Source organism: Protopterus annectens, chromosome 10.part0 (assembly GCF_019279795.1).
Source record: "Protopterus annectens isolate FY-2018-M chromosome 10.part0, PAN1.0, whole genome shotgun sequence".
Taxonomy (NCBI): domain Eukaryota; kingdom Metazoa; phylum Chordata; order Ceratodontiformes; family Protopteridae; genus Protopterus; species Protopterus annectens.
Window position 1 is genome coordinate 1436871525 of NC_056744.1, and position 18804 is coordinate 1436890328.

General features: G+C 44.7%; 1 protein-coding gene across 3 annotated transcripts in view; it reads right to left on the bottom strand.

Annotated features, from left to right (window-relative positions):
- The window catches only part of GPSM2 (G protein signaling modulator 2), a 1691855-nt gene that overhangs the window by 374059 nt on the left and 1298992 nt on the right, over window positions 1-18804 (bottom strand). The gene's annotated exons all lie outside the window — the stretch shown is intronic.

Here is an 18804-nt window from a genome sequence, read left to right on the forward strand (position 1 = left end):
TTCTTTTTCTGGATGATTTAAAACTATATAGTTTGTCACATGATGAACTGAAAGCACAACTACAAGTGGTCAAAACTTTCTCAGATTATATAAGAAAGTAATTTGGGCTTAATAAATGTGCAAAAGCAACCTTTAAAGCAGGAAAACTGCGGCACCAAGCACCACTCGTAAAGTGGCAAACGAAAGCTGAGGATTGATACTACTGCATTATGGGATACCTACCTTGTTACGAGCCAATTTAGACTTTGAGCTTTTGTAATCAGCCGAGTCAGAGCAGAGGATCGGCTCCAAACCCACGGGTAAGAATGAAGGCGCAATAGGACAACATAACATTATCAGTTTGTGCAGGAATGTGATATAAAAACTTGAGCACGTGGGAGTGTATAAATATTTGGGAAGTGATGAAAAATCAACAATAAAACATGAACAAAGCAAATAAAACTTAGTAAGAATGTTTTAAAAGACTAAAATTAATACTGAACATAGCTCTGACATCTAGGAACAAAGTCCAGGCAATTAAACCAATTTGCTCTTCCTGTCCTAATTTACAGTTTTGGAGCGACTGACTGGCCCGAAATGGTATTGGATCAGCTGGACAAGAAAACAAGAAAAATGCTTCATGCTTATCAAATGATTTATAAAAATCCATGTATACCAAGATTATATATTCCCTGTTCTGAAGGAGGTATGGGCCTCCTAGAAACTGATTACATGAATTGATCAGCATTCATAGGACTGCATACATGTCTGCTGACCTCAAGATTCAAACGTCGTGAAAGTTTTAAAACATGAGGAGAATAAGTCTAAGATGACTTCCCTGCTTACTTCAGCAGAAGCATATTGGTGTCAAGCAGGAATGGAAATTAAATCAGAAGTAGATAAAAATTAGGCAGCAACTGGTGAAGGATCAGATGAGAAGACAAGAAATGTAGAAAATGCATAAATATAGTTGCAAGTACAGAAAACTCGACACAACCTCAGGTTGATCAGGAAAAAAAAAATTCAGGAATGGTTAAGGAGAGGTAAATTTACTCTAAAAGCTGAAAGAACAGTGGACTATGTACATGTTGGTTCACAAAATCCATTGAACATGTAGGAGAAACAGACAAATGCAAGTTTTGTAAATCAAAATTTGAAACAGTCGCACATCATGTTGCTGGGTGTGATACACCAATGGCAGAAAGACTGTATACTGAAAGGCATAATAATGTGGCAAGACTGTTGCATTGGGGATTATACAAACATTATAATAATGAAATAGCTGAGAGGCAATGGAAACATGAGCCACAAAGCATTACAGAAAATGTTTATATCACATGGGATCACCCATTACCAACAGTTCAAAAATTAGATGCAAGAAAACCAGATACAGTAGTCCAGCAAAAGACAAAAGTAGCACTGATCACTGACATTGCTACATCCAGTGACTAGTGTCTTATGTAAAGAGAGAGAGAGAGAGAGACACAAAGTCATAAAATACCAGGATTTGCAGTCAGAAAAGAGGGCACTGTTAAGGGATACCCAGACAGTTCCAAGGAGTAATAGGTCTTATAAAAGAGAATTTACAATCGTACTTAGATATGTCAGCGATACATGTAACTCTGTATGAATGCGAGCAATGAATCCTGGGCACATTGCAGGTGCTGCAAAGAGCACTTCTGGCTAACAGAGACTGAAACAATACTAATTTCATGAACTTATCATACTTTGACTTAGGAATGGGGTCCATTCCCGTCATGACATTAGAAACCCAAAAGATTTGGAGAAATTGAACATAGCCTGGTGAGGGCAAGCATGGGAATAATGGAGGCCAAAAAACCCCTAGAACCCAGAGAAACTCCATGGCCATAAGAGAGGACCAAGGAAGGAGAGTTTGGAAAAAGGTTGTCAGAAAAAAAAAAAAAAAAAGCTCTGGAGCAGGAAGAGTCTGAATCTGGCACTCCAGGAAATATGACCCTGGAAGGGTGTCAGAACAGATTTCCTGAGGGTTATGGTGAACCCCAGATGTTGAAAAAGACAAATGGTCAAGTGGCGACCCCACAAGAGACTGTTAGGAGAGGAAGCCTGAATGAGTAGGTCATCCAGACAAGGGAACATTTGTATCCCTCAAAGTCTGCAAAGGACAATGACAGGAGTGAGGCATTCAGTAAATATCCTTTGGGCAGTAGAAAGGTCAAAGCAGAGAAAGTACAGTTGTGTACACTTACCATAAATGTTGATGTTCTAGTGTATTCACTGTTGCAGTCATTACATTAGGGTAATCTGCTGGCAGGTTGCCCTCAGTCGGCCTGAATTCCAAAGTCTTGGGTCCTGCATCGGTCGCTGTCTCCTCTTCCATGATGTCAGGTCGTCAGGGGTATATAAAACATGCAGCCGACGCCATTTTCTTTAGTTTTTCTTGCCCCCCGATGTCAGGTGCCCCCAAAAAGGTAGCAAAAAAAAAAAAAAAAAAAAAAAAAAAAAAAAAACACACACACATGCATCAATGTAAACTTTACCTTCATTTACAAGCAAATACACCACATAGGTTGTAGAAGATAGAGAAGGAAAGAGAAATTCCAGAATGACTGGGGGATGGCGGGCGGGTAACCTGGACTGCAACAGTGACTACACTTGAACATCTACCATTTATGGTAAGTGTACACAACTGTACTATGTTTTTCGTGTTTCACTGTTGGTCATTACATTTGGGTAGAATCCCAAAGCTATGGTTGGGAGGTGGGAGCTAATCAGCATTAGGTGCGGCTATACGGCCCTGCAGAACTGCAGTGGCAAAGCCTGCCGTGAACTTAGAGTAAAGAGGCAAAAGATCATGCTTTGTAAAGGTGTGAACAGAACTCCAAGTAGCAGCCTCTAGAATGTCTTTGGTTGGTACTCCTCTGAGAAAGGCTGCTGAAGTAGCTGCAGCTCTGGTGGAATGAGACCTAATGCCCTTGGGCACAGGTTTACCATGGTGTGAGTAGCAGAAGCGGATGCAGTGGCTTATCCACTTTGAAATTGTCTGCTTTGAAATAGCCTTTCCTTCTGATCCTGCAGCATATGTCACTAGAAATTGCTCAGTTTTTCTTAGAGCTTTAGTCCTGCTCAAGTAGAATCTAAGCTGTGTACGTCCCAGGAATGCAGAATTCTATCCCCCTTGTTCTGCGGATTTGGATAAAAAGGTTGGCAGATGAACTGTTTGGTTAAGAACCACACTGGAAACCACCTTAAGCATAAATGTAGGATTTGTCCTCAGAGACACCCTGTCTGGGTAAAATATGATAAAAGGCTCTACCAGCCATGAGGGCCTGTGAAACTCTTCTTGCTGAAGTAATTGCTAGTAGCAGAGCTGTTTTCCATGATAAGAACTTTATATCAGCGGTAGCAGCTGGTTCAAATGGAGGCAGGGTGAGCTTTTCCAATACATAATTGAGGTCCCATGCAGGTAATGGTGCTCTTCTAGGAGGCCTTAACTTTTTGGCTCCTCTAAGATACAGCTTTAGTAAAGGATGAGAAAAGATTGGTGACTCTGTATTGTAATGAGCCGAAATGGCAGAGGCATGGATTTTAACTGAAGAGAAAGATAGGCCTTTGTCAAGCATCTCAGTTAAGTATTGTAATATCTGAGGAATATTTGGTTCTGCTGCATCAGTTCCTTGTGTTTGATTCCAAGCACAGAATCTCTTCCATTTATCAGCATAAGATTTTCTAGTACTAGGCCTTCTGGCTTCCAAAATGATATCCATCACAGCTTTACTGAGAGGAGTTGTTTGTATAACTACATGATCAGCCATGCTGCCAGGTTCAGTATCTGGAGTTGATTGTGCAGGATCTGATTGTTTTCCTGGGACAGTAGTTTGAGGTAAGGTCCAAGCTGGGTATTGAAACAAGTTGCTTAGGACTGGGTACCAGTATTGGCGGGGCCAGTCCGGGGCAATTAGTATCATCTTTGGTTTCTCTTGTCTGACTTTTAGGAGGACCTTGGGAAGAAGAGGCAGAGGAGGAAAGGCGTAAACGGATAGGTTTTTCCAACTGAAGGATAGGGCGTCCACTTTCCATGCTTGTCTGTGAAAAGTCCTTGTGCAGAATCTTTTCAATTGATAATTTTGAGGAGAGGCAAATAGATCTATGTCTGGGCTCCCCCATTTCTCTGTTATCATGCTGAAGACTTGTTTATTTAGTTTCCACTAGTGAGGGTCCATAAGGTTTCTGCTTAAATCATCTGCCAGAGTATTTTGCTTTCCTGGCAGGAACTGAGCTTGGAGATGTATTTTGTAGGTCAAAGCTGTGTCCCACAGTGCAATGGCTAATCTGCAAAGGGGGTATGAGAGTGTGTGCCCCCTTGCTTGTTTATATACCACATGACCATGGTGTTGTCCGTCTTTATCAGTAGTTGTCCTGGATGAAGTAAGTCCTTGAAAGCTGTTAGGGCATTTTGAACAGCTAGCATCTCTTTCTGGTTGATATGTAGATGCATTTGTTTTGGGGTCCATATGCCCTGAATGCATCTTCCTGCCATGTGGGCCCCCCAGGCATAATCTGAAGTGCCTGTTGTTAAGGTTTGGCTGGCAGGGGGTAGAGTGAAGGCCCGTCCCATGTTTTGGTGACATGCCTTTGCCCATCATAGAAACTCCTGTTGTAGGCAGGGTATGAGAGGAATCGTTGTTTCCAGACTCTGAGAATGTTGACTCCATAAACTTTTTAGGTACCATTGAAGTTTCCTCATATGCAGTCTCACATATGGAATCAGTAGGATGCAGGATGCCATGAAGCCCAAAGCCTGCAGAATTTGTCTTGCAGACAACTGGGTTTTTGTCGCCATCAGTTTGAAGTAAGTAGTCAGTTGCCTTTGCTTGTCTGGCGTGAGGTAAGCCATCTGGGCAGTTGTATTCAAGCTTGCACCCAGGAATGTTATCTTTTGAGAGAGTACCAGTTGAGATTTCTTTTCAATTATTGTGTACCCTAGGCATGTTAGAAGCCTTTTCACAAACGCCAGGTGTTGAAGAACAATGTCCTTGCTCTCTGCTTGAATGAGACAGTCGTCCAAGTAAGGGTATATTTGTATAAGTTTTTGTCTGCAAAATGCAATTACTGGTGCCAGGCACTTTGTGAAGACCCTGGGCGCAATAGATAAGCCAAAGGGCAGTGCAGAGAATTGGTAATGCATTAAGCCAGCCTTGAATCTGAGGTATCTTCTGCACGACTGTCTTATTGGGACATGCAGGTATACCTCTTTTAGGTCTAATGTCACCAGCCAAGCATTCTTGCCCAGCATGGGCAGAAGCTGCTGTAAAGTCAGCATTTTGAATTTTGGAATGCCCAGGTATGTGTTCAAAATTGATAAATCCAGTATTGGCTGCCAGGCCTTGTCCTATCTGGGTACCAAGAAAGTACAGTTGTGTACACTTACCATAAATGTAGATGTCCGAGTGTATTCACTGTTGCAGTCATTACATTTGGGTAATCCTGCTGGCAGGTTGCCCTCAGCAGGCCTGAATTCCAAAGTCTTGGGTCCTGCGTCAGCTGCTGTCGCCCCTTCCCTGACGTCAGGTTGTCAGGAGTATAAAAGAAGCAGCAGACGACATTTTCTTCAGTTTTTCTTGCCCCAGATGTCAGGTGCCCCCAAAAAGGCTAGCCAAACTTTATATATATATTCAGAAATGCACCAATATAAATTTTACCTTCATCTATAAGCAAATACACCACATAGGTAGTATAAATCAAAGAAGGAAAGATAAGATCCAAAAGAAAAAAGGGGGAAGGCGGGTGGGTAACCTGGACTGCAACAGTGAATACACTTGAACATCTACCATTTATGGTAAGTGTACACAACTGTACTATGTTCTTCGTGTTTCACTGTTGCAGTCATTACATTTGGGTACAGTCCCAAAGCTATGGTTGGGAGGCTGGAAATAGACAGCAGTAGGAGCGGCTATGAGGCCCTGCAGAAAGTACAGTTTTGTACCTACCATAAATGTAGATGTCCGATAGGTATGCATTTGCAGTCATGACGCATGGGGTTGTCCTGCCTCAGGCAGCCCTTCGGTCGGCCGGATTCCAAAGTCTGGGTCCGGCGTCGGCTGTTGTCGCCCTTTCCCCGACGTCAGAGCGCCTGGGGTATAAAAGCGTCAGCCGACGCCATCTTCCTCAGTTTTTCTTGCCCCCAGATGCCAGGTGCCCTCTAAGGAAGGCTAAATTTGGAGAAATGCAATAAATTCCAAACATGCACAGAGATATATATGTGTGTATATATATATATATATATATATATATATATATATATATATATATATATATATATATATATATATATATATATATATATATATATATATATGTATATATATATATATATATATATATATAAAACAAATACACCATAATAGATAACCCCAGCAAGCTATGAGAGGGATAAGTACCCAATAAATACCACAGAGGGGAAGGAGGGAGGGTAAACCTGACTGCAGATGCATACCTATCGGACATCTACATTTATAGTAGGTACAAAACTGTACTATGTCCTTCAAGGATGCATCTGCAGTCATCACATATGGGTAGAATACCATAGCCAATCTAGGGGTGCAGGATCTATGTAAAGGATGGTGTAGTTAAAATGCCCTGCAGGACTGCTGTAGCAAAGCCTGCTCTGGATCTGGAATATAAAGGTAAATTGTAATGCTTGGAAAATGTATGCACGGAGCTCCATGTAGCAGCTTCAAAAATGTCCTTGGTAGCCATCCCTCTTAAGAAGGCTGTGGAGGTGGCTGTGGCTCTGGTCGAATGAGGTCTAATGTTAGCTGGTACAGTTTTTCCATGAAAGGAGTAACAAAAACAAATGCAATTTCCTATCCATTTAGAAATTGTCTGTTTTGAAATTGCTTTTCCTTGTGCACTAGCAGCATATGCTACAAACAGCTGGTCAGTTTTTCTGTAACTTTTAGTTCTGTCCAAGTAGTAGCGCAACTGTCTGTGTATGTCCAGGGTGTGCAGAAGCTTTTCCCCTTTGTTTTGTGGATTTGGAAAGATGGTAGGCAGGTGAATAGCTTGGTTTAATGAGACCCTGGATACCACCTTTGGCATAAAAGAAGGATTGGTTCTCAAAGAGACTCTGTCTTGATGAAAGATAAGAAATGGCTGCACTGCCATGAGGGCCTGTAACTCAGATACTCTTCTTGCTGAGGTTATGGCCAGAAGGAAAGCAGTCTTCCAAGACAGGAACTGTAGTTCTACAGATGCTGCTGGTTCAAAGGGAGGCAGTGTTAGTTTTTCCAACACAAAGTTAAGGTCCCAAGTAGGCACTGGTGGATTCCTTGGAGGATTAATGTTTTTAATCCCTCTTAGAAACTGTCTTAAGAGAGGATGAGAGAAGACAGGTGGATCAGTATTGTACTCTGCTGAAATTGCTGAAGCATGAATTTTTATGGAAGAGTAAGACAGGCCATTGTGGAGCATTTCTGCCAAATATTCCAGGATATGTGCCATGTTCATAACTTTTGCATCTAGGCCCTTTGAGGTGCTCCAGGTGTGAAATCTTTTCCATTTTGCTGAGTATGCCTTTCTTGTGGAAGGCCTGCGAGCTTCCATGATGATATCTTTCACTTTCTTGGATAACTTATCCTGGTGATGAATCAAGGTATTTTCCAGGCAGTTAGTTGCAATGTTTTCAGGTTGGAATGCAGAGTTTTGTAATTGTGCTGTGTCAGGAGAAGTGGCCATTGTGGAAGAAGCCATGGTTTCGTCCGTGACATACTCTTTAGCAATGGGTACCAGTGCTGTCTTGGCCAGTCCGGAGCTATCAGAATCACTCTTGGCTGCTCTGCCCTGATCTTCAGTAAGACCTTGGTCATTAATGGAAGAGGTGGGAATGCATACACTGTTTGAGTTCTCCAGCTGAAAGAGAAGGCGTCCACTTTCCATGCTTGTGGGTGGTATGTCCTTGAGCAGAATTTCTTCAGCTGATGATTGTGTGGGGAGGCAAAGAGGTCTATGTCCGGTCTCCCCCATGATTGCGTTATGTGATGGAAGATATCTGGGTGCAGCATCCATTCGTGTGCATCCATGGTGTTCCTGCTTAAGCTGTCCGCCAGTATATTGTCCTTTCCTGGCACAAACTGGGATTGCAGCTCTATACTGAGTGTCAAGGAAAGTTCCCATAGATTCATTGCCAGTCTGCAAAGAGGGTAGGAATGGGTACCTCCTTGCTTGTTTATGTACCACATAACTGTGGTGTTGTCTGTCCTTATTAGCAGGTGGCCTTGATGTAGAAATAGCTTGAAGGCCTCGATTGCATGTATCACTGCCAGCATTTCCTTTTGGTTTATGTGCATACGTAGCTCTTTTTGTGACCATAGTCCTTGAATGCACCTTCCCTCCATGTGCGCTCCCCATCCATGGTCTGAAGCGTCCGTTGTAATGGTTTGGCTGGCTATTGGTTTGCTGAAGGGCAGACCTTTGTTTGACTGGCTTGCTTGAGCCCACCACAGAAATTCCCTTTGAAGACATGGGATGAGTGGTATCAAAGTTTCCAAGCTGTGACTGTGCTGAGTCCATAAACTCCTAAGGTACCATTGTAGTTTCCTCATATGTAGCCTTGCTTGAGGAATCAGAAGAATGCAAGAAGCCATGTAACCCAGGGCTTGCAGGATTTTCCTTGAAGTCAGCTGAGTTTGTCTTGACAGGTTTTTGAAGTAATCCGGTAGTTGACTTTGTTTTTCTTCTGTGAGGAAAGCCATTTGGGTGGTTGTGTCTAGATTTGCACCCAGAAAAGTTATTCTTTGGGATGGTACAAGTCTTGACTTGTGAATGTTGACTGTATATCCCAAGGCCTGAAGAAGGTGGATGGCATAATTCAAGTGTTTTACCAAAGTTTGTTTGCTGTCCGCTTGTATAAGGCAGTCGTCCAGATACGGGTATATTTGCATCCCCTGAAGTCTGCAGTATGCAATTACTGATGCCAGGCATTTCGTGAATACTCTGGGCGCAGTAGATAAGCCAAAGGGCAATGCTGAGAATTGATAATGCTCTGAACCTGCAAGAAATCTGAGGTGTCTTCTGCAGCTTTGTCTGATAGGGACATGCAAGTATGCCTCCTTGAGGTCCAGAGTTACCAGCCAAGACCCCTTGCCCAGCATGGGAAGGAGTTGCTGTAGAGTCAGCATTTTGAATTTTGGCACAATGAGATAAGTATTCAGTGCGGGCAAGTCGAGAATAGGCCTCCATTGCTTTTCTTTTCTTGGAACAAGGAAGAGTCTGGAATAAAATCCTTGGCCTTGTTCTGAGAGAGGAACCTTTTCTATTGCTTTCATTTGCATTAAGTTGGAGATTTGTTTCAAAGCCCCTGCCCTTTGATTTGGTGGCAGGTCCGGCATGCCTTTTCTTTTTGGTAATGTGTGGAAATGGAACCTGTATCCTTTGTCTACTATTTGTAGTGTCCATTTGTCCCTTGTAATAATGTGCCAATTTTCTGAGAATAAGGAAAGCTTTCCGCCCAAAGGGGCTTCCAATTGAGCCTTGGTTGGCGGTGTCAAAGTAAAGTCATTGAGTCTGTCCTTGTGCAGCAGTTGTAGGCCCTGCACTACCTCTCTGGTTGGGAGGCTGCCATTGACGTCCCCTGTAGGAGCCTCTAGCTTGCCCTCTACCTCTGGCACGCCTGTTCTTGCCTCTCTGAAATCTCTCTGTGTCTGGAAAGGACCAGTTCTTGGAAGGCCAGTTTCTGCTGAATCTTGGTGGTTGGACTTGCATAAAATCTTTGACTGTTTGTACAGATTTTGCCTTTTCTTCAAATTTCTTTAAGACCTCCTGAGCAGTGGAGCCAAATAACTTTTGCTTTTCCAGTGGAGCATCCAGAAGCTTTGCTTTAACATGGTCTGGCAGAGATTGCTCCTTCAGCCAAGCATGCCTACGTATGACTGCACCTGTCATAGCTGACCTACATGATGCTTCCAATGCATCATAACCACACTGCAAGAAATGGTTGCTAACCTGTTGAGAATTATGTACCAGATCCAGAAGTGATTTGTGATGTAGGGGTTCAGGTGAAGACAGTTATTTATGCAATTCATTTAACAAATACTCTTGGTACTGTATCATATGAAATTGACAATTTAAAGCCCTCATAGAAAGGGTAGCAGAAGTATACACTTTTTTACCCCATCGCTCTAAAGCCCTGGACTCCCTTTCAGAGGGGAGTGGATTTTTTGTAGTGACAGCTGTAACCCCTTTAGGGCCCTGGGAAATAGTTTCTGGATCAGCAGAGTGGGCCTTGTAAAGAAAAAGATGCGATTCCGGGACCCTGTAATCGGGTTTGGCAGGAGCCGGAGGGAGAGTGTCAGGGGTTGTGCTAGACTCAGAGTACACATCATCAATGACATTCAAAACAGGGGGAATAGCCAAAGGTCTGTGCTGAGGCAAATGCAAGAAGATCCTTAATCTCTTCCTGGAATCAGAGAATTCCTGGCCCTGCCATTGGAAATGCTCCCTCATAGTGTGCAGAGTTTCCCCAAAGGACAGCTCTTCAGGAGGGGAGGCCGAAGGGATAGATTCCGCTGCATCAGAATCCTCTTCGGCCGAAAAAGCCTCCTCCTGGTAGTCTGAGAGAGCAGAGCCATCAGAGGCCTCATCTGAGGAGTGGGGATCAGAGGGCTCAACCCTAGGCCTTTTTTCTGTAGGAGGTTGAGAGTCCCTGTCCGGATGAGGCTGTGAGCCCCTAATTAATGAAATAAGGTCCTCTGCTAGACTAAGGATCTGAGAACCTGTAGTGGGTCCCTGAGGGATAACCCTGGGAGGCATAGATTTTGAGTGTTTAGCAGCTTTAGCCCTTGTGAATGCTTTAATAGACATGGATGCAGGAGGCCTGGCTGCACCACGTGCTGGAGTAGTTTTGTCTAAGGGAATATGTCGGAAGGTTCCTGGACACCAGATTCTAATGGAGATTCAATAACCGATACAGTAGTGGCCTCCGGGGCCGAGGTTGTCGGTTGTACGGTTTCGGTGGACGGAAGTACCAAGAACTCGGTTTCAGCCGAGACCGGGAGGTAGGCCTGGCCGTGGTTTCAGCAGAAACTGCGGACCGCGTGTGTCGGTCCTTGTCCTTCTGTTTCTTTACTAAATGAGAAGTCAGAGTCTCCGACGGCATATTGTAAGCAAAACTAGCCCCAAAAAATTCCTCTGCGAACTCCGCCCGACGTCTAAGAGTACGTCGGTTGAAGGAAGCACAGGCGGAACAGGCAGAGACGTTGTGGTCTGGGCCTAGGCAAGGAAGGCAGTAAGAGTGGAAATCCTTATGAGGTATTTGTTTCCCACAAGTTAAACAATTATTAATTTTATCTGACATCGGCTGAGGCAAGAAAGAGTCCCCAACAGGGTACGTAGCTTTTGAAGTCTTCGGTTTAGCTGAATTACAGGAGCTGGCCGACCGGCACTTGCGAACTGCTTCTGCTTCGGGCACCACACGGCAAGAAAGACTGAGGAAGATGGCGTCGGCTGACGCTTTTATACCCCAGGCGCTCTGACGTCGGGGAAAGGGCGACAACAGCCGACGCCGGACCCAGACTTTGGAATCCGGCCAACCGAAGGGCTGCCTGAGGCAGGACAACCCCATATGTGATGACTGCAGATGCATCCTTGAAGGACATCTGCAGTGGCGAAGCCTGCCCTGGATTTAGAGTAGAGTGGCAGATGACAATGCTTTGTAAAGGTGTGCATTGAACTCCAAGTAGCCGCCTCTAAAATGTCTCTGGTTGGTACTCCCCTGAGAAAGGCTGCTGAGGTGGCTGCAGCTCTGGTGGAATGAGGCCCAATGCCCTTAGGCACTGGCTTGCCATGGTGTAAGTAGCAGAAACGAATGCAGTGGCCTAACCACTTAGAAATAGTCTGCTTTGAGATGGGCTTTCCTTGTGATCCTGCCGTATAGGCCACTAGCAATTGCTCTGTCCTCCTGAAAGCTGTCTGTGTACGTCCAAAGAATGCAAAATTCTCTCCCCCTTGTTCTGTGGATTTGGGTAAAAGATTGGCAGATGGATGGCTTGGTTAAGAGCTACACTGGACACTACTTTAGGCATAAATGTTGGGTTTGTCCTCAGGGAGACCCTGTCTGGATGAAAAATGATGAAATGTTCCACAGCCATGAGCGCCTGTAGCTCTAAAACTCGTCTTGCAGAAGTAATTGCTGAGAGCAGAGCTGTTTTCCAAGATAAAAACTTCATATCAGCAGTAGCAGCTGGCTCAAAAGGAGGCAGGGTGAGCTTTTCCAAGACACAATTGAGGTCCCATGCAGGTATTGGTAGTCTCCTTGGGGGCCTTAAACTTTTGGCTCCTCTGAGGTACTACCTTAATAAAGGGTGAGAAAAAAGTGATGGCTCTGTATTGTAATGAGCCAAAATGGCAGAGGCATGAATTTTAATTGATGAAAAAGTTAGGCCTTTGTCCAGCATCTCAGTCAAGTATTGCAGAATCTGAGGAATATTTGGTACCGCTGTATCAGTTCCTTGTGCCTGGTTCCAGGCACAGAATCTCTTCCATTTTCCAGCATAAAACTTTTTAGTACTAGGCCTTCTGGCTTCCAGAATGACATCCATCACAGCTTTACTGAGAGGTGTTTTTTGTATGACTACATTATCCGCCATGCTGCCAAGTTTAATGTCCTCAGTTGGCTGTGCATGATTTGATTGTTCTGCTGGGACAGTAGCCGAGGTATTTGAGGTAAGGTCCAAGCTGGGTACAGAGATAAGTTCCTTAGTATTGGATACCAGTATTGGTGTGGCCAAGTCTGGGGCAATCAGTATCATCTTTGGCTTCTCTCGTCTGACCTTTAGGAGCACCTTGGGGAGGAGAGGCAGTGGAGGAAAAACATATACTGATAGGTTTTTCCAGCTGAAAGATAGGACGTCCACTTTCCATGCTTGTCTGTGATAAGTCCTTGTGAAGAATCTTTATAGTTGGTAATTGAGAGGGGAGGCAAATAGATTTCCTTGTTATCATGCTGAAGACTTGTAGATCCAGCTTCCACTCGTGGGGATCCATAAGGTTTCTGCTCAATTTGTCTGCCAGAGTATTTTCCTTTCCTGGCAGGAATTGTGAATGCGGATGTACTTGGTAAGTCAAAGCTGTGTCCCACAAGGTCATGGCTAATCTGCAAAGGGGGTAAGAATGTGTGCCCCCCTGCTTGTTTATATACCACATGATCGTGGTGTTGTCTGTCTTTATCAGTAGTTGTCCCGGATGAAGTAGGTCCTTGAAGGCTGTCAGGGCATTTTGAACAGCTAACATCTCTTTTTGATTGATATGTAGATGCATTTGGTTTGAGGACCATGTGCCCTGAATGCATCTTCCTGCCATGTGGGCTCCCCAGGCATAGTCTAATGCACCCGTTGTTAGTGTCTGCCTGGCTGGAGGTAATGTGAATGGCTGTCCCTTGTTCTGGTGACAAGCCTTTGCCCACCATCGAAATTCCTGTTGCAGGCAGGGAATGAGAGTAATGACCGTTTCCAGGCTGTAGGTTGCGGCAATGCCTAGTCCAAACACTTTTTAGGTACCACTGAAGTTTCCTCATATGCAGTCTTGCATATGGAATTAGTAGGATGCAGGATGCCATGAAGCCCAAACCCTGCAGAATTTTTCTTGCAAATAACTGGGCCTTTGTTGCCAACTTTTTGATATAGGAAGTCAGTTACCTTTGTTTGGCGTGAGATAAGCCATCTGGGCAGTTGTATTCAAGCTTGCACCAAGGAATGTTATCTTTTGAGAGGGTACTAGTTTTGATTTCTTTTTGTTGACTGTGTACCCTAGGCATGTTAGAAGTCTTTTCACAAATGCCAGATGTTGAAGAAGAATGTCCTTGTTCTCTGCATGAATGAGACAGTCGTCCAAGTAAGGACATATTTGTATTCCTCTTTGTCTGCGGAATGCAATTACTGGTGCCAGGCACTTTGTAAAGACCCTGGGTGCAGTAGATAAGCCAAAGCGCAGTGCAGGGAATTGGTAATGCATTGAACCAGCCTTGAATCTTAGGTATCTTCTGACTCAAGTTACACAGCAAACTTTTTCACTTTTTCTAGCATGTCGAAGGGTCAGTTGCTAGCGTCCTCTCCTGTTCAGCTGGTGAATCTGGGCATCTTGAGGCAATGTTACAATTGCCTCATGTACACAGACAACCCACTCCTTCTCCCACAAAACACAAATACACGTGAGAGATGCAACTATATACCCAAACTGGAGGCTGAGCTCTCTCAACTCAGGACTGGCAAGACCAGACAGGAGGAGAAGGAAACCACGCACACCACAAACCCAGTTTCACATAGAACTATCACAACTGCAAAACAAACACAAACACACAAAGACATACTCGGAGGCACTGATCAAAAATCTACCAAAACTACAGAGGCCTCCAAAGCAGACACTCAAGCAACTGCCACCTCAAGACATAAGACATGCAACACATAGTTCTCAAAGTCAGTGTGCTAAACAGTCACAGCCCTTAAGGCCAAACACAATGCCAGACACACTTGTTATAGGTGACTCCATAGTCAGACACACTGACGTCCCACTCACCAGACTGAACAAGGAAAAGATCACAGTAAGCTGCCTGTCAGGCGCTAGAATCCGCCACATAACACAAGCACTCAGGTCACTCCACAGCAAGTACAAGTATGACTCAGTAATTGTCCATGCCGGTGTGAACGACCTGAGATGTACCTCCCTGGACTACATGAAAAGAGACATAGAGGAGCTCTCAGATTATGTAGCTCAGGCCGGTATGACCCTGACCCTGAGCAGTATCCTACCCTCACCAAGAATGATACCACAATACAGAGACAAAATGATCAGCTTTAATAATTGGCTTAATTACTGGTGTCATTCTAAGGGGATCCAATGTCTGTCTGCCTGGGATGACATGCTTGACAAGCCACGCTGCTTCGCAAGTAACGGCTTGCACCTGTCACCCCTGGGCTTCCGGATATTGGCAAAGGCTCTTGCCACCCCCATAGCGCCTTTTTTAGGCAAGGCTCAAATAATAAACCTACCGCCCTAGAAAACAAAAATGGAGAAAAACTAAGGGTAATACTGCTCAATGCCAGAAGTCTAAACCTCAAGATGCACGCCCTCGAAGCCCTCCTCAGTATGGAGAACATCGATGTCTGTGCTGTGACTGAAACCTGGTTCAAGGCTCCTGAGATCACCACAGCACTATCAGGTTATACCTCATATCATGCGTTCCGGCCCCAAAATCCGGACCGAACCACAAAAGGAGGGGGAGTATCCATATTCATAAAGGATACCCACACCTCCAGGTTAGTGGCAATGCACAAAGCATCGGAGACCATCCAGGTGCAATTAACCATAGGTAAAACTGCCCTACAGTTTGTAACATGCTACAGACCACCTTCTCAAACTCAGGAAACCCACACAGCCTTCCTGAAGACACTGGAGAGTATGAATGTCTCTCCAAACACCATCATATTGGGTGACTTCAACTACCCAAACATAGACTGGGAACATTACTCAAGCCCCAACACCCTAGCCCAAAGGTTCCTTGAGTTCATAAACTCAAATGCTATGGAACAACTAGTCACCATTCCCACAAGAGGAGAAAATATACTAGACTTGATCATCACAAACATGGGGACAAAATGCTCCACACCGGAAGTATATCCCTCATTGGTGAGATCAGACCATAAATTAATCTCACTGGAGATCCACATCCCGCCCCCACCCCCAGCAAATGACCACAGTGAAGAACTTCTCAAAAGCAAACTTCACACTTCTTAAGACTGGAGTGGTATCCTTCAAGGCCCCCGAGCCAGTGGAAACCACAGCCCACACTGCTGAAACCCTTACAAATGCCTTCTACGAGCACCTCCAGGAATGTATGGATCAAGCAATCCCTAATAAAATCAAGACCCTTTCCACCAAAGGCAGGCGCCCGGTCTGGTGGACCCCAGCCATAAACAAACTCTACAACAAGAGGAGAAAGCTACTACATGACAGAGCAAAATCCCTAAAAGGGAAGGCATCTCTGATCAATACTAGCAAAAAACTACGATCACTCATAAAATCATCCAAGGCCAACTTTGAGAGAAAAATCGCTAATGACACAAAAGACAATCATAAAGCCTTCTTGAGCTATGTTAGAAACCTGGGTGGAAACTCCCAGATATGCTCAGAATTAGTCCAAAATGATAAAAAATCACTGAACCCACAGACATTGCCAACATACTGGCAGACAGGTTCAGTGCAAATTTCTCCCCTCCCTCACCCCCAAAAGGAGAAATATCTATCCCACCAGAGTCTAGCCTCCCAAACATCTCAGATGCCCAGGTGAGAGCTGCTCTCTAAAGCAAAAACACAGCATCAATGGGACCGGACGGTGTCCCCGGCTGTGTGCTACGAACTCAATGAGGAACTAAACCCACACATAAGGCTGCTGTTTAATCTTAGCCTTACTACAGGATACGTGCCCAAAGAATGGCGTCACGGCAACTGTGGTCCCACTCCACAAAGGCGGTGCTTCTACGGACCCTGAAATTACCCCATAAGCTTGACGAGCCTTGTCTGCAAAGCTATGGAGAGGACCATAATGGAACTCATAAATAAAGACATTGGGGACCTACAGACACTGGATCCTACCCAATTTGGCTTTGTCAAGGGCAGATCCTGCCTCTTGAACTTGGTCGACTTTTTCAAACAGTCACTAAGGCCATTGATGAGGGTAAGGCAGTTCACACAGCCTACCTTGACCTAGCAAAAGCGTTGACACAATACCCCACTCGGGCATCATAGAAAAGCTCACCAGCTTAGATGTAAACCCATATGTCACAAGATGGGTTGCAAACTGGCTCAAGGACAGAACACACAGGGTTAGAGTTGCTGGTGCCATGTCAGACTCTAAGCCGGTCATGAGCGGTGTCCCACAGGGCTCAGTCCTGGGCCCCCTCTTGTTCGGCATTTATTTTTCTGAAGTGCAGGCAAACATAGGGGATTGTGGCTGACAAAATTTGCAGATGACTGCAAACTGGGCACCATAATTGACACTCCATCAGACACAGACATCCTCCAGAGAGGTCTCATAGAAATGGATAACTGGTGCCAGAGCCATGGCCTTAAGCTAAATGCCAAAAAATGTATAGTCATACCCTTTGGGAAAAACAAGGTAACCCCTAATTACCACATAGGTGGTAATCCATTAAACATGGAAGAAGTTATCAGGGACCTGGGGACCCAAGTTGACAGTAACCTCTCTTTTGACACTCACATTGCCAAAGTGGTTAGGAAGACCTTCTACATTGCCCACCTGATCATGAAGGGATTCACATCCAGATCAGGAGAGGTCATTGTACCCCTGTACTCTTCACTTATCAGACCAATGATTGAGTACAACGCCACATTTGGAATGTACCTTACCCGACACCTGCAACAGTTGGAAAGACCCCAAAAGTTGCTCACCAAAAGGATAAAGGGGCTCAAGCATATGTCATACGATGCCCGACTGAAGAAACTCCAGCTCTATTCAGTCGCATACCGTCTGCTTAGAGGTGATCTGTGCCTGACATACAAGGCCATGTCCAACCCGGAATTAATGGACATGCTCCACCTCAAAAAATCCAAATCCACCAGAGCCACGAGAGCAAGAGACTTAAACCTCAACACGGATATAAATAGGACGTGCTGGAGGGACAGATTTATCACCCAGAGACTCCCTACACTATGGAACAGAATCCCAGTCCATGTGAGGCAGAGCCCCTCACTGACTCTGTTCAAGAGAAATCTTGACGAGTGGATGGGAGATCGTAGGTTTACCCCGGGAATCATCTCTGTATCACTGCTGGACACAGGCACAGCAAACTAATGGGTAAAGTATTCTCATCCTAAGGGGTGGTGAAAGCCACACACACTCTGGCTAGGCTTATAAATGCCCTAGGGCAGATAGCCTAGTATGAACCTATGAACCTATGATTGTCTGATTGGAACAGGTAGGTATGCCTCTTTTAGGTCTAAAGTCACAAGCCAAGCACTCTTGCCTAGCATGGGCAGAAGCTGCTGCAAAGTCAACATTTTGAATTTTGGAATATCCAGGAAAGTATTCAGAATAGACAGGTCCAGTATCGGCCTCCAGGCCTTGTCCTTTCTGGGTACCAAGAACAGTCTTGAGTAAAATCCTTGTCCCTGCTCTTGCTCTGGTACTTGTTGAATGGCCCCCATGTCCATGAGGGATGAGACTTGTTTTTGTGCCTCTGCCCATTGCTTTTTGGCAGATCTGGCCAGCCGTTTGCCTTTGGCAGAGTATGGAAATGGAACTTGTAGCCTTGTGACACTGTTTAGAACCCACTTGTCCTGGGTTATGATGTGCCAATTTTGAGCAAAAAGTGCTAATTTTCCCCCTAAGGGTGCTGTCAGAAGATAAATGCTTAGTGCAGGCATGGGGAAGTCATTGGGACTGTTTTCTGTACGTTTGTGATCTATCTTCTCCAGCTTTGGAGGTAGAAGCACCCCATTGCTTGGGCCTATAAGAACCTTGCGCCCGGGATCTGCCCCTAGGGTGTCTGGATCTGCCCCTTTGAGGTCTGTCTGACACAGGAAAGGACCATTTTGTTGTAGGCCAGTGTCTACTAAACCTAGGTGGCTGTACTTGTAAAAATTCTTTGACAGTTTGCATAGATTTAGCTTTGTCCTCCATTTTCTTTAACATCTCTTCTGCCTTAACACCAAACAAAGTATCATGCTGTAAAGGTGCAACTAGTAATTTAACTTTAACATGATCAGGCAGATTTTGTTCCTTTAACTAAGCAGGCCTCCTAATTACAGAACCCGTAACTGCAGCCCTGCAGGAGG